Raw genomic sequence first — 12,523 nt, 5'->3', positions numbered from 1 at the left:
CAAAATAATGGCCTTTTTTTTATCAAGGGAGCTTAAATAATACTCCACATATGTATAGATAAATTATAGAGTGGATTTTGAAAATAGCCTATTTCTTTTAGTAAATTCAAAAACTGTCCACTAAGATAAAAACTTACAAAATTAGCCACATTTACCATTTTACCCTTTAAAAAATTCGCGCATTTCACAACCAGTCGAATTCACAATCACAATTTATTTTGGTTGTGAATTCGAGTAGTTGTAAATTTGAGTTTTAAAGTTTGAATTCATAACTAAAAACATTAGCTGTGAATTCACAATTAGAAATATTGTTAGTCGTGAATTCGAGCTTTAAAGCTTGAATTCACAACTACGAATATTGTTAGTCGTGAATTCAAGCTTTAAAACTAAAATTCATGACTACTTGAATTCACAACTAACAATAGAGTTGGTTGTGAATTCGAGATTTATAACTCGAATTCAGAATTAACACTAGAAATTCAGTCGTGAATTCATCAAATTGGTTATGAATTCGAGAATTCATAATCAAAACAACTAGTTGTGAATTTGAGCTTTAAAACTCGGTACTCGAATTCACAACCAACACTAACGATTCAGTTGTGAATTCATCGAGCTGGTTGTGAATTCATAGATTTGGTTGTGAATTTTTTTTGGCTTGGGGTGGGTGGTCGGTGGTCGGTGGGGGAGGGGGAGAGAGAGAGAGAGAGAGAGTTGTGAGTGAAAGAGAGTGGCTAAATTTTTAAATTTTAATGATAAAGGTAATTTTGTACCTTTACACAAAAAGTGGCCAATTTTTAAATTTTTTATCCCATAGGCCATTTTTTAAATTTACAATAGGAAATAGGCTAGTTTCATATTTTACCTCTAAATTATATACTATGTATCAAAAGAAAGGGCTTTATTTTCTTAAGAACAAAAGAGAAAAAAAAAAAATACTCCTTAATAAATATACTATATGTATCAAAACAAAGGGCCTTCTTTTCCTAAGAACAAAAAAAAAATAAGATAAAAAAAAATTGTTTTTAGAAGGAATTGAACATTGGTGAGTCTTGGTACAAATGTAGACATTTACCATTACATTATAAGAATTATATTCCTTTCATCTCACAAAAATCTGAATATTTGTAAGTGACACGGATTTTAAAAAATATTAGATAAAAATGTATTGTGAGTGAAAAAAGGAGCCCCATTTTGTAAAAAATAGAGATAAAAGGTAAATTAATTTTAGTGGGGTAGTGTGCAAAAATAGAAATGTTCATGTTTTTGTGAGACGGGCCAAAATGACAAAAAGTTTATGTTTTTGTGAGACGGATGAAGTATTTTTTTTTTTTTTGTAATAACTGTATATAAAAATATATTGTTTAAATTTTGGGGCCTTGGGCCGTCGTCCATGCCCGCCCACCCTCAGGGCCCATACATAGAACATATTCGTCTCGAACCAACAATATTTATATACAACTGATTCATACACTACTTCAAATACAATTATTAATTATACACTATTTCAAATGGAATAATATTGAAATTATTAAACGTAATGTTTTAATAAAAGTAATCTTTTTATTATCAACTGATTTAAGTCATAAATAATGATATGTTAATATTACATAATTTTTTATGTTTTTGAAATATAAAGGATGTTTGGAGCGGGTGTATCGCACAAAAAGACATACTAATTGTTTTTACTCTCGTGTATGGCCTCTCTGATTCTTTTGAATTATATTCCCTTTATGATTTATTTTTATTTCATGAATTTATTTATCCGTAAAAGAAAAAAAGAATTTCATGAATTTATTTATCCGTAAAAGAAAAAAAGAAAAAAGAAATAGAAAAAACTTGTCGGACATGCATGCCTCTTGCAGCGCACAATTTTCTTTTAGAAGCTGCCTTGTCCAATTTGAAAGCTAACTTCTACTGCTATGTTTCCAACTCATCATAATAGCTGGAAATTGGGAGTGTGGTGTGTTGGTCAAACGGTAAGGAGTTAATGCATAAGGTCAAGAGTTGGTCTTGCATGCAATCGGCCGCATACTATACGATCGATTACTTTTAATAAGCATAAAATATAGTACATTTGTTCGCACAAATCTATATTATATATAAAACAGTAGTTCCAACGGTCAAAAATTCCCGGCAAAAAAAATTGACAGTTTTTTTCACAATTCATATTCAAATAAACGTGGGCTGATAGTGGAAACCAAAGAAGAGGTATCCTAAAAAAAAGTAAAACAAAAACGTGGAGTTCATCATCAATTTCTTTAAATCAACAATCAATAATTTGTTCAAGTCTCGGATCTCATTTTGCTCGATTTTCACAATATTTAACATATTCCCACTGCTATTTAGGATCCACAAACAAATAGTATTACAATAAAAGGAAAAAAAAAATATATAATTAACTATAGCTTAATCATCTAAAGTTCTACTGTCCCAATTCAATCGAGAAGTGCGTCTTCTCGGCCTTCCCGCAAGCACCGCAACATCTGTACGATGAAATCATGAGCGAAGGCGGCTCGATCGCTGGCGACGAAAGCCGTTAGATCGACTCCTCTTGATCGCCAATCCAACAAATGGGGGTGAAAATTAATTTAGGACGGTAGTTACCGGATCTTTCTTATTCTCTCTGTTAATGCTCTCCTTGACGCAGAAAAAAGAAGAAGAAAAGAACGCATAATGAAGAAGAAGAAGTTGTAGCGGCGCTTGATTGAGAAATATATTAGGGCTTTCACTATTTTACTTATTATATTAATATTTGTAGTTTTTTTTTTAAGGGTTAATATTTGTAGTTAAGAAGTGTGGTTTTTTTGTGTAGACACGTGTAAATGGGCCCACATATTTTAATTGGAGTTAAAAATAATATTATTTTGTGTGCTAAAATAAAATTATAAAAATATTTAAGTAAATACGGTTTGGAGTAATTGCTTAGGATATCAAAAACAAAATTTGACGACAAATTAAGTTTTACATTTTTATTGATTAATTACTAAATTTTATTCTTCTTATTAATTAGGTTATTTAAATATGGACTTTTAGCATAACTATATTTGTATGTGTACTTATTTTTATTTTTAGAAACAAATTTGGGATATTAAAAAATATGGACTTTTAACAATAAAATAATTTGGTCTTTTAAAAGCCTAAATTTGTTATATTAAGTGTGGATTATTAATTTATTTAATTTAATTGTGGATCCAAAATTGTAAAATTAAGTATGATCTTAAAATATAACAATGAACTTTAACACAATAATAAATAAAATTACATGACATATTTGTCAATTTAGCAAATGTTTGATTAGAAGTTAGAACAACTTATTATATAAAAGTACGTGATATATAACATAATTATATAAAATTAATGGTTGAAAAGTTACGTAAATAAATATAGATATAAATACAATACATAAGTACTATTTTTTTACCGTTAAATATATATTTTTTTACTTTGTATTTCAGTTTTAGATTCTTTATTGAGTCATTGATATGAATTTATTTTGCTTCAAATAATAATTTCTATTTTATTATGTTTTGATTATATTTAATATTTATATTTATTTATTTAATATTATATATTTTAATTACGATATTCGTCGTGCATCGCACGAATGGTAGTACTAGTATATACTTATGTAGTAGTACAAATTCTCATGAATAAAAGTAACACTTACCGTGAATAAATGTAATATTTTTAGAAATATTACATTTCATTGTAACAATAATTATTTTTTGTTACGATAATGATTACTTAACCAAATAGTTTAGAATATAAGTATTAATGAGTGAAAATAACTAAAAGTAAAAATTCTTATGAATAAAAGTAAACATTATTGTGAAGAAATATAAACTTTCAAATTAATCGCATATTGTGCGGCCGGTCTTACCCAATAATTTACCCAAGATCAAAGATCTTAGGTTTGAGTCTCATGTGACGCGACCTTTAAATTTTTTTTATTTAATACCGTAATTTATTTTTAAAAAAATAGTTGGAAATTGGGAGCACACTCGGGATTAAGATTAGCGCATGGATTGAGGAGTAGTGGTGGAAAATAACAATAGAACACCAAACCCCAAAAACAAATCGTAAGGGTGTGTTTGGTGCATTGGTTAAAGCCGTATTAGCAAAGGTAAACGGACTTATACAGGTGTTTGGTGTCCGGATACACATCCCACGAAGCCCGGGAAAAAGGCTTGGCCCGGTGACTTTTTACTGTTCCATCTATATTACCCAACCGATGCCCCCCCTCCGATACCGTTGCTAGCAATTATCAAAAGCTAAATTCTGCCTTAATTGCCCTCTGATTTTTCCTTCAAAATTCACGCAAGAAATTCAGCTGCCCATTTCTACTATGTCCAGCCGACAATCTGGCAAGCTTTGCAGAAGAAACTCCCGGCGACTGAAACTCAAAAACAATACCCCAAAATCTCAGACCGACGCAGATCAGATCTGCTTCAATTCAATCCCAATTTGGAACATGTTTCGAATGCGCAGCCAAACCTATCGCCGGTGCTCTCCCATCTCAGTGGGAAGAATTTCGCCGGCATTGACACAGTTTTTTTCTCAAGAACCGATTTTTACGAATGAGTGGATTTTGTAAGAAAAATTGGTTGAAGAAATCGCGTTAAAGAATTATGGTTTTTGGTGGGATCAGCGATAATTGGAGGGAGGTGTTTGGGTTTTTGTGGGATCAAGATTTGGGAGAGAATGTAAAGAAATATTGAGCTAAAAAATCAGAAATCAGAGAAAGAAAAATGTGAAGAGCGACAATGGGATGGTGAGAAAAATTGTGAAATGGGGGTGGAGAGAGAAAATGGTGAAGGGGTGGTGGGTGTTGACCGATTGTTTTTAAATGTTTTCAATTTTTACTTATTTAAATTTATAAAGATATTTAAATTTGTAAAAGGATATAATTGTAATTTACTTATTTAATCTAGATTTTAATTTAGGATACCAAACAACTAATTCATAATATCTATGTTTTAATCTTGGTCTACCAAACATTGAGATATATTATTAATCTCACTTTATATCTGATACACATCTAACATTTTATCTATCCTGTCTTATCCCAAGAGAGATATCAAACATGCCCTAAAGTGTGAAAAAGTAAGAGCTGATTATCACATTTGAACACCGACTTCCACGCAACTAGGGCTGAGCAAAACCAAACCGGAACCGCCAAACCGAACCGAACCGAACCAAACCGGGCGGTTTGGTTCGGTTTATGTAGAGAAAACGGTTCGGTTTGGTTTGAAAAATTTCAAACCGCCAGAAAACGGTTCGGGTTCGGTTTGAGAAAAACGGTTTGGTTTATAAACCGAACCCGCCCGATTTAAGTATAATTAATAAATATTTATTTTTAAATAATTAATTAATAAATATTTAAAAATTAAATTTAGAATTTTACACTTTACATTAAATTCAAAAGTACATAAGATTTTTATTCTGTGCTTGTTCTTTAATTTTTACAAACTCTTGATTGTAGAAGTAAATGGATTTATCTAGATGTGGTAATTTTTGCTTATTCATAGTACTTTAATTTTTGCTTATAGCTTTTAAAAAAAAAAAAATGGTTTTGGCCAAACCGAACCGAACCGAACCGAAAATTTACGGTTCGGTTTGGTTCGGTTTTGACCAGTCAAATGGTTTGGTTTGGTTCGAAATTTTTTAGGCGGTTTGGGTTTCGGGTTGGGTATTTCGGTTCGGTTTCAACCCAACCCGCCCGAATGCTCACCCCTACACGCAACTTTTCAATCGTCATGAAATAAAGAGTATAAGTGATCATGAAAGTAGTATAAAATTCACTGGTCCCACTCATCGATTGTGTTGGGATTTTACCATTGAATCATTAAGATCGCCCAATATCAAGTACTTACTTCATTTTCTTTTTTCAGTTACTTTTTGTGTTTCTTGCATTAAATTTATAAAGAGGTACGAGAAGATGGGCAAATGCGTGACGCCATTAATGAAACAACATAGTTATGAGGCGATTGGAGTGGTTGGAACACAAGGAGTTGATTATCGTGAGAATGATATTTTTGATAAGAATATAACATAGTGAACGTGTAAAGTATTACACTCATAGTGAAATTTGCATATTAGAAAAGACCCAGTTTTGGTAGGGATGTCAATCGGGCCAGTCCACTCGATTTCAGGTCATCTCATTCGGTTTCGGGTTATTTTCGGTTCGGGCTAGTCGGTTTTTTTATTTTTCGGGCTAAAATTTTTTGACCCTAACCCTAACCCACTCGGTTTCGGGCTAGCCCGTTCGGGCCTGCAAGTTTTACGATTTTTTTATATATTTAATTTTTGTATAGATAATCATATTCTTGTAATAAAAATATGTCGTATTTTTTAAATCAAGACATTTCACTTTATTTTGGATACAAAAAATAGTGTTATTTTAACATAAGTTTACATAATATCTAACATTAATTTCGTTTCTGATAAAAATTGTATATAGATTTAACATAAATGACTATCTTTCTTTGACTTTTATATCATAGATGTTTGTTATTAACCGTTGGAAAAAATCAAAACATATTCTACAAGCTTCAAAATGTTATTATCGAATTAAAAAGTAAAGTATTAAAGTTTAAAAATCAATTATTAAGAATATGTTCGGTTAATCGGGCCAACCCACTCGATTTTCGGGCTTTTTTGACATTCCTAAGTTTTGGGTCATTTTAATTTTACCCGTCTAATTTAATAGGCCCTTGAACAATATTTTTGTTTTAATAAGTCCACGTGTTTTTATATTCGATCTCACCCAATCCTTATTTAACTGATCTAACAAATTCATTAACTTTTTCATCATTTAAATCAGAGTTAATTGTATGTAAATTCGAAATGTTTTTAAGAAATATAATCTTTTATTTTTTTATAATTTCGGTCTAATTGTCGGTTTCCCACATTTTAATCGAACGCGGTCATCAAAAAGTGACATGTTGAACACACCGAAGACATTAAACGGTCAAGTGAAAGGTTAATTGCCTGTAAATTCAAAATATTTTTAAAAATTCGAGAATTACACCCCAACTGATATATATTTTTCCCTCGGATATATATATATATAACCTTTCACTTTTTTTGTAAAGTTGGTTCTGTCACGACCGGCCTCAATTAAGGATAATTAAATGGGAAAATTGTGACTAAGGAAGGGAGATTAGAAGGGGAGATAGAAAGGGAGTGAGAAAAAGATGGAGGAACGAACTCAACTCATTGCTAATGAAGGAAATGAAGGGGACTTTATAAGATAATTGGTGTTTAATCACAAAGACTCAAATAAACTTGTAGGTTCGAATGAATCCAACTTAACCTAAAAGGCATAGTACTTGAGAGTACGCAACGGAATAACATAATCTGATTACATGTATGAAGACATGTATCCAAGAGTTCATTCATTTAACTTATGACAAAAGCTCTGCTCGTCACTTCATCTTCATCAACCACTGCTCAACCTGTACATTTAGAAATATATGCAGGGCTGAGTACGAGAGTACTCAGTGGGCACGTATGCCTAAGTAAAAATATAAATATGCTTCGTAAAACTGTAAATTGTCATGCCATCATCAACAATACAACAACGGAGTTTTAGCTAAATAGGCCCAAGCTTACTAAATTCATTTGTGATTCTTAAAGTTCGACTCCAGTCTAAGTTCTCATAATCTATCATATCTGAAGCTGCGTGCCGGAGAGGTGACCACCTCTCAACGGGCACCGGACTGGCCAACCCGCTAGATGACTCACGGTCCCCCGTGTACACTAGTCAAGGCAGGATAGCTATCAACTGCTCAAGACCAGAATTCGATTACATTATAACTGGCAAAGCCACATCAGATAGATATATCATACTGAAATTGAAACATTTTATGGCGTGACAATACTTGAAATAACTTCAACTCAAAGATTTTGTCATGAAATAACTTGCTTGAACATAACATTTAAACTCATTTGATATATATAAAAGTAATACCCACCTGATAGCAAAGCTTAATTTGCTACAGTTGATATACTCCTTGACTAGCTCTTACTCTTGTGCTTGACCTTTAGTCCGAGAATATAAAATAAGACTTTTACTCGAGAAAAATTCTCAAATAAAAGAGAATGCGTAAATTAACTATGCATGACTCATATTTCGTTAATAATATTTTAATTATAGGATCAAAGCTCGTCTTTATGAGATCAGATTATTAATCTTAATCAATCTACTTTTCTTAGGGTATTCTAACCTGCTTACTAATTAACAACCTCGTCCTAAATTAATCATAATTAGAAATAGCTAAATCCAATTAATCGATTAGTCTAGGCTAGTCTTTAATCGGCTAAATAAAATAAATGGCAGCCGAATTATAAAAAAAAGGAGCCCAATATATGCTAGCCCATGTGAAATTAAGGGATATGGTTCTGGGCCCAAATTAATGGGATAACAAACAGCCCATCTAAAAATACTCCAAAATCGGCCCATAAAAAAAATACTTGAAAATCAACCCCTAAAGAAAAAAAGAAGCAGCCCATTCCAAAATAAAAGAATTGCCCAAGCAAAGGCCCAATTCTCTTCCCCCTTTTTTCTCAAACACGGGTGAACAGCCATTTCTTCATTCTCAAAGCCGAAATCTCACCTCTCTCTCGATCTCGTCCCCGGCGAGGGGTCCGACGTCGCCGCCGCCGACCGCCCCGCTGAGCCGTCGTCCCCCCTCCCTTTCTCATACCTCTGTCCCTCTCATCTCTCAATTCCAATTCCTTCCTCATTCCCAAATCTCAAAATCAAATTGAGCCCTAATTTCTCATCTAGAGATTTCGCCGTCGTGGGACCGCCGCCCCTTGTCTGAAATCCGGCGAGGCCGGCTAAAGCTTCGCCGCCTGGGTTCGTTCTCTGCGAGGTCGCCGCACTCGGAGTCTCCCTCATATTTTGTCCGACGGGGCAACAAAAACTTCGCCTCCGTCGATCACTTTTTGCTCGATAGAACGGGGCATCTGTCCTGGTCATCTCTCCCCCTCTTCCCCATGGTTTATTGAAACAGGTACTGTAAAATATCCCCTTTAAAAAGCTAAGTTCGGTGTTACACATCGTGAAGGAAATTCTGATACAATATTGTGTATGTCGAGTTATTAGAGCAAGGGAAAGTATCATAGGCTGACATTCTAATTCTGTAAACATGCTATGGATTAGTCATACCACATAACTCATGGTTTGCTATGTTCATATGCGTATACTCGTTGCCTTAGTCCTATAAAGAAAACATGTATATAAACTGATTTGTCTAAGAACTTATGTCATTTACACTATGCATTTCTACTTAATCATGCTTGTTGGATGCTGTGTGCACTGGATTCGAAATAGGGTGCTTAGTATATACCTTGTAATGTGTTTGAACTGGGTTGAGCTGAGGGATTCGCTGGGAAAAATCTGAAATTGAATTGTATATTGCTCTTCCTAATGGTTGTAGGCTGAACAAGGAGTTGAAAGGATTTGCTTCAAGGCTTACCTCTTCAAGGTACAGTTTGGAGTTGGAGGAAACTCTCTCCCTTTCTCAGCTTCTTCAGCGTGTGTTAGTGTAAGGGAAGAAGAGAGACTTGATGGCTGAAATACAAGAAGTGGTGTTGTTGGCTCATACTCGAGTAGTCTACAGATATAGGGTGGTTGATGTTTCTTTCGGTATCCCGTATGGGCTTTGAGTGGATAGAGGGTTGCAGAGGATGAAAGTGAGGCTGCTGTAGCTGCTCTCTACACACAAGTTTTCCTTTTCTTTTCTCTTTCTTTCCCTTTTTTTTTTATGGTGAATAGTATTCTAGCCTTGTAGGAAGTACTCCCTCCGTCCCATAATAAGTGGCCACATTCTTTTCGGCACGGAGATTAAGAAATTGAGTATTATATGTTTTAATAGAGTGTGGCCTACAATTGTTGACCAAATTAGTGAGTAATTGTTGACTTAATTAAAGTAATTTTGGCATTTTTAGAAAGTGGCCTACAATTGTTGACCAAATTAGTGAGTAATTGTTGACTTAATTAAAGTAAACTTTTGCCATTTTTAGAAAGCAGCCACTTATAGTGGGACAGACGAAAAAGGAAATATGGCCACTTATTATGGGACGGAGGGAGTAGTAGGAAAGATTGTTGATGTTAATTGTTGGAAAGTATGCGTGTACTATGCAATAGAGTAGGAAAAAGGACTTTGATTGTAAGTGTTGGAAAGTCTTGAGGTGACAAATAAAATCCTAAAATTTTGTGTCAATCGAGGATCTATAAATCTAATTTTTCGGATTTATAAAACCTCTACGAATTAATATCTAATTTAACTTACTCTGTTAGTCGGAATCAAATTCACGACTTCAGGAAAATAATAGAAATACATATATACCTATCGCATATAAAATAATAACTTGACTTTGCTAAGTCAGTTATTAATTTGAAAAAAAGAAAACTAGAACATTAGCTGCTCAATCGTGATCATATCACACAATGACATCTAATTCAGGTTATCTGGGTTGAATTAACTAATAAGTAATCATTGATTTATTATAACTGAAGATGCAATAAATAAATATCGCATTTACTGACCTTAATCATAAAATAAAAGAGCGGGCTACTACAGGTTCGGTGGTCAAATTTTCTCAATTTTAATTTGACGTGGCCATCGAATATGATATATGCTGGACACACCGAATAACCAAATCAAACGATGTCGTCTCACTTAAAAGGAAAAGACGTTATTTTGTGTGAAATTAACATGGTGAATCACTATGATACTAGAAATAAGCAAGATAATTATACTTTTTCATTCTCATTTTCACATTTTTTAATCAAATTACAAGTTTATATTGAAAACTTTATACATATGATAATAATGAAAATATCAATTTTTTCAATATTATCTTATTTCTTCTAGTATTATAGCGATTTGTCAAATGATGTAGTTTTCTTTAAAGTGGGACGATGCCATTTTATTTTATCGTTCGATGTATCCAGCGTACTATCCCCAATGTTCACGTCAAATTAAAATTGGAGAAAACCGATGACTGGGATAAAAAAAAAAAAAAGCTAAAAATGTTTTCAATTTATAGGCAATTAACTCTTTAAATAACATGTGTCACATTTTATTATTTTATTAAATTCCACATCAATTAGAAATCTAATATTAGAAGAAAAAAAAATATTATCTTCAACTTAATTTCTTTGTACCGATGAACCAGTCGATCAATTCAATGATGAAATTGAGGTTTAATATAAAAAAAGAAAAAGAAAAAGTAGTATCCCTTGAAAGCACAAAGAGCAGACTAAGAGTCCGAAACTCAAAAGAGGATCGAAAAACGATAAAAGATAAACAAAGGCATCAAATCAGTACCTAAAATCTAGATAATCATCCATTTCCGACCAACTACCATGAGCAATAGTATACATTACACGCATACAAGGCCTATTGCTAAGATCAACTACAAATTCCCTCTCGGCTTGTAGCCCAGTTCACTTGCATTCCTGAGTCGACTTTTAATGCTACCTTCCAGAGCTTCCTGCATCGGCTTCTTTTTCGAACCTTTTGGGCGGCCAGGCCCTCATTTCTCGGAGAGCATTTCCATCCCCTGACTAACCTGTTCTTCTAACCGTGTAAGGCGACTAGCAATATCCTCCGACTGCATATTTGGAGAAGTAACAACCTCTTCCCCACGCTGACCCTTGCTGCTCCCGGAGTCTTCCTCCCCTATGAAAGTCGTGGCTCCCTCACCAGCCGATGCCAAAGCATCATGTCCCTTAGGGGTGCAATGAGCCTCCTGAAAATCATCAGCTTTCCCACAGGTCTCCGCATTTAGGCGCTCCACACCAACCTCCGCAGTTTCATTTAGAGACCTATCGGGAGACTCAACAACAAAGGTTTCATCCACCTCGTCATTGTCGGTTTCGGCCACCTTCTCATCATCTTCATTATGAAGCACGCCATAACGGTTTTTCAATCCAACCGGCGGAAGATCACTATCCTTGACATTGGTGTCATTAACCTATTCCTTAGGCTGCCAAGCAAGCTTGGGATCCTTCTTAGCAGTTCCTTTATGATTCTCCTCAACTTGATCAGCTGCCTCCTCGTCCTTCTGATTGCCCTTTGCTTTTGTAGCTCTCCGGCATTTGCCCGTGGAATGACCAGTGAGTTTTCAATGATAACAGAACAGCGGCATAGATTCGAAACCAAATTCAATTTAGAAAGAATTATTACCATCATCGATGTACATTGAATTGAGAAGAGGCAGCACCATATCGATTTCCACTAGGACCCTGGCGAAGTGCCCCACTTGGCCATTAGCAGAAACGTTGTCAATACGCAACGGATGTCCTAGGGCTCGATCAATATTAGCAATGATAACTGGAGTCCATAATTCTACCAGGAGATAAAACACCTTTACCCAAACTTGCGCAAGAGATGAGGTTACCTTATAAGGATCAAATTATATGCACCATTCTCGAAGACGGACGTGACCCGTTGAAAGTTGGAGAACTGCGTTTCCTTTTGCCTTCTTTTTTGCTTCCAGCGTCTGG

The 12,523-nt window shown here is 34.2% G+C and overlaps 2 long non-coding RNA genes across 3 annotated transcripts; one reads left to right on the top strand and one right to left on the bottom strand.

The window, feature by feature from the left end:
* Positions 1-7,414: 7,414 nt before the first annotated feature.
* LOC130986983 (uncharacterized) lies at positions 7,415-9,479 on the bottom strand. Its single transcript, XR_009089520.1, has 2 exons — positions 9,357-9,479; positions 7,415-7,457 (listed from the first exon to the last, which is right to left on the bottom strand). It is a non-coding gene; the product is annotated as an uncharacterized LOC130986983 (long non-coding RNA).
* On the top strand, positions 8,557-10,232 carry LOC130986982 (uncharacterized). Of its 2 annotated transcripts, none has more exons than XR_009089518.1 (3): positions 8,557-9,020; positions 9,447-9,803; positions 10,096-10,232. It is a non-coding gene; the product is annotated as an uncharacterized LOC130986982 (long non-coding RNA). The 2 variants fall into 2 exon arrangements; XR_009089519.1 differs by having other exon boundaries at positions 8,569-9,020; positions 9,447-9,796.
* Positions 10,233-12,523: the final 2,291 nt, after the last annotated feature.

Source organism: Salvia miltiorrhiza, chromosome 5 (genome assembly GCF_028751815.1).
Source record: "Salvia miltiorrhiza cultivar Shanhuang (shh) chromosome 5, IMPLAD_Smil_shh, whole genome shotgun sequence".
NCBI lineage: Eukaryota > Viridiplantae > Streptophyta > Magnoliopsida > Lamiales > Lamiaceae > Salvia > Salvia miltiorrhiza.
Note: the sequence above shows the minus strand (reverse complement) of the source record. Positions and strands in the feature narration are given on the sequence as shown.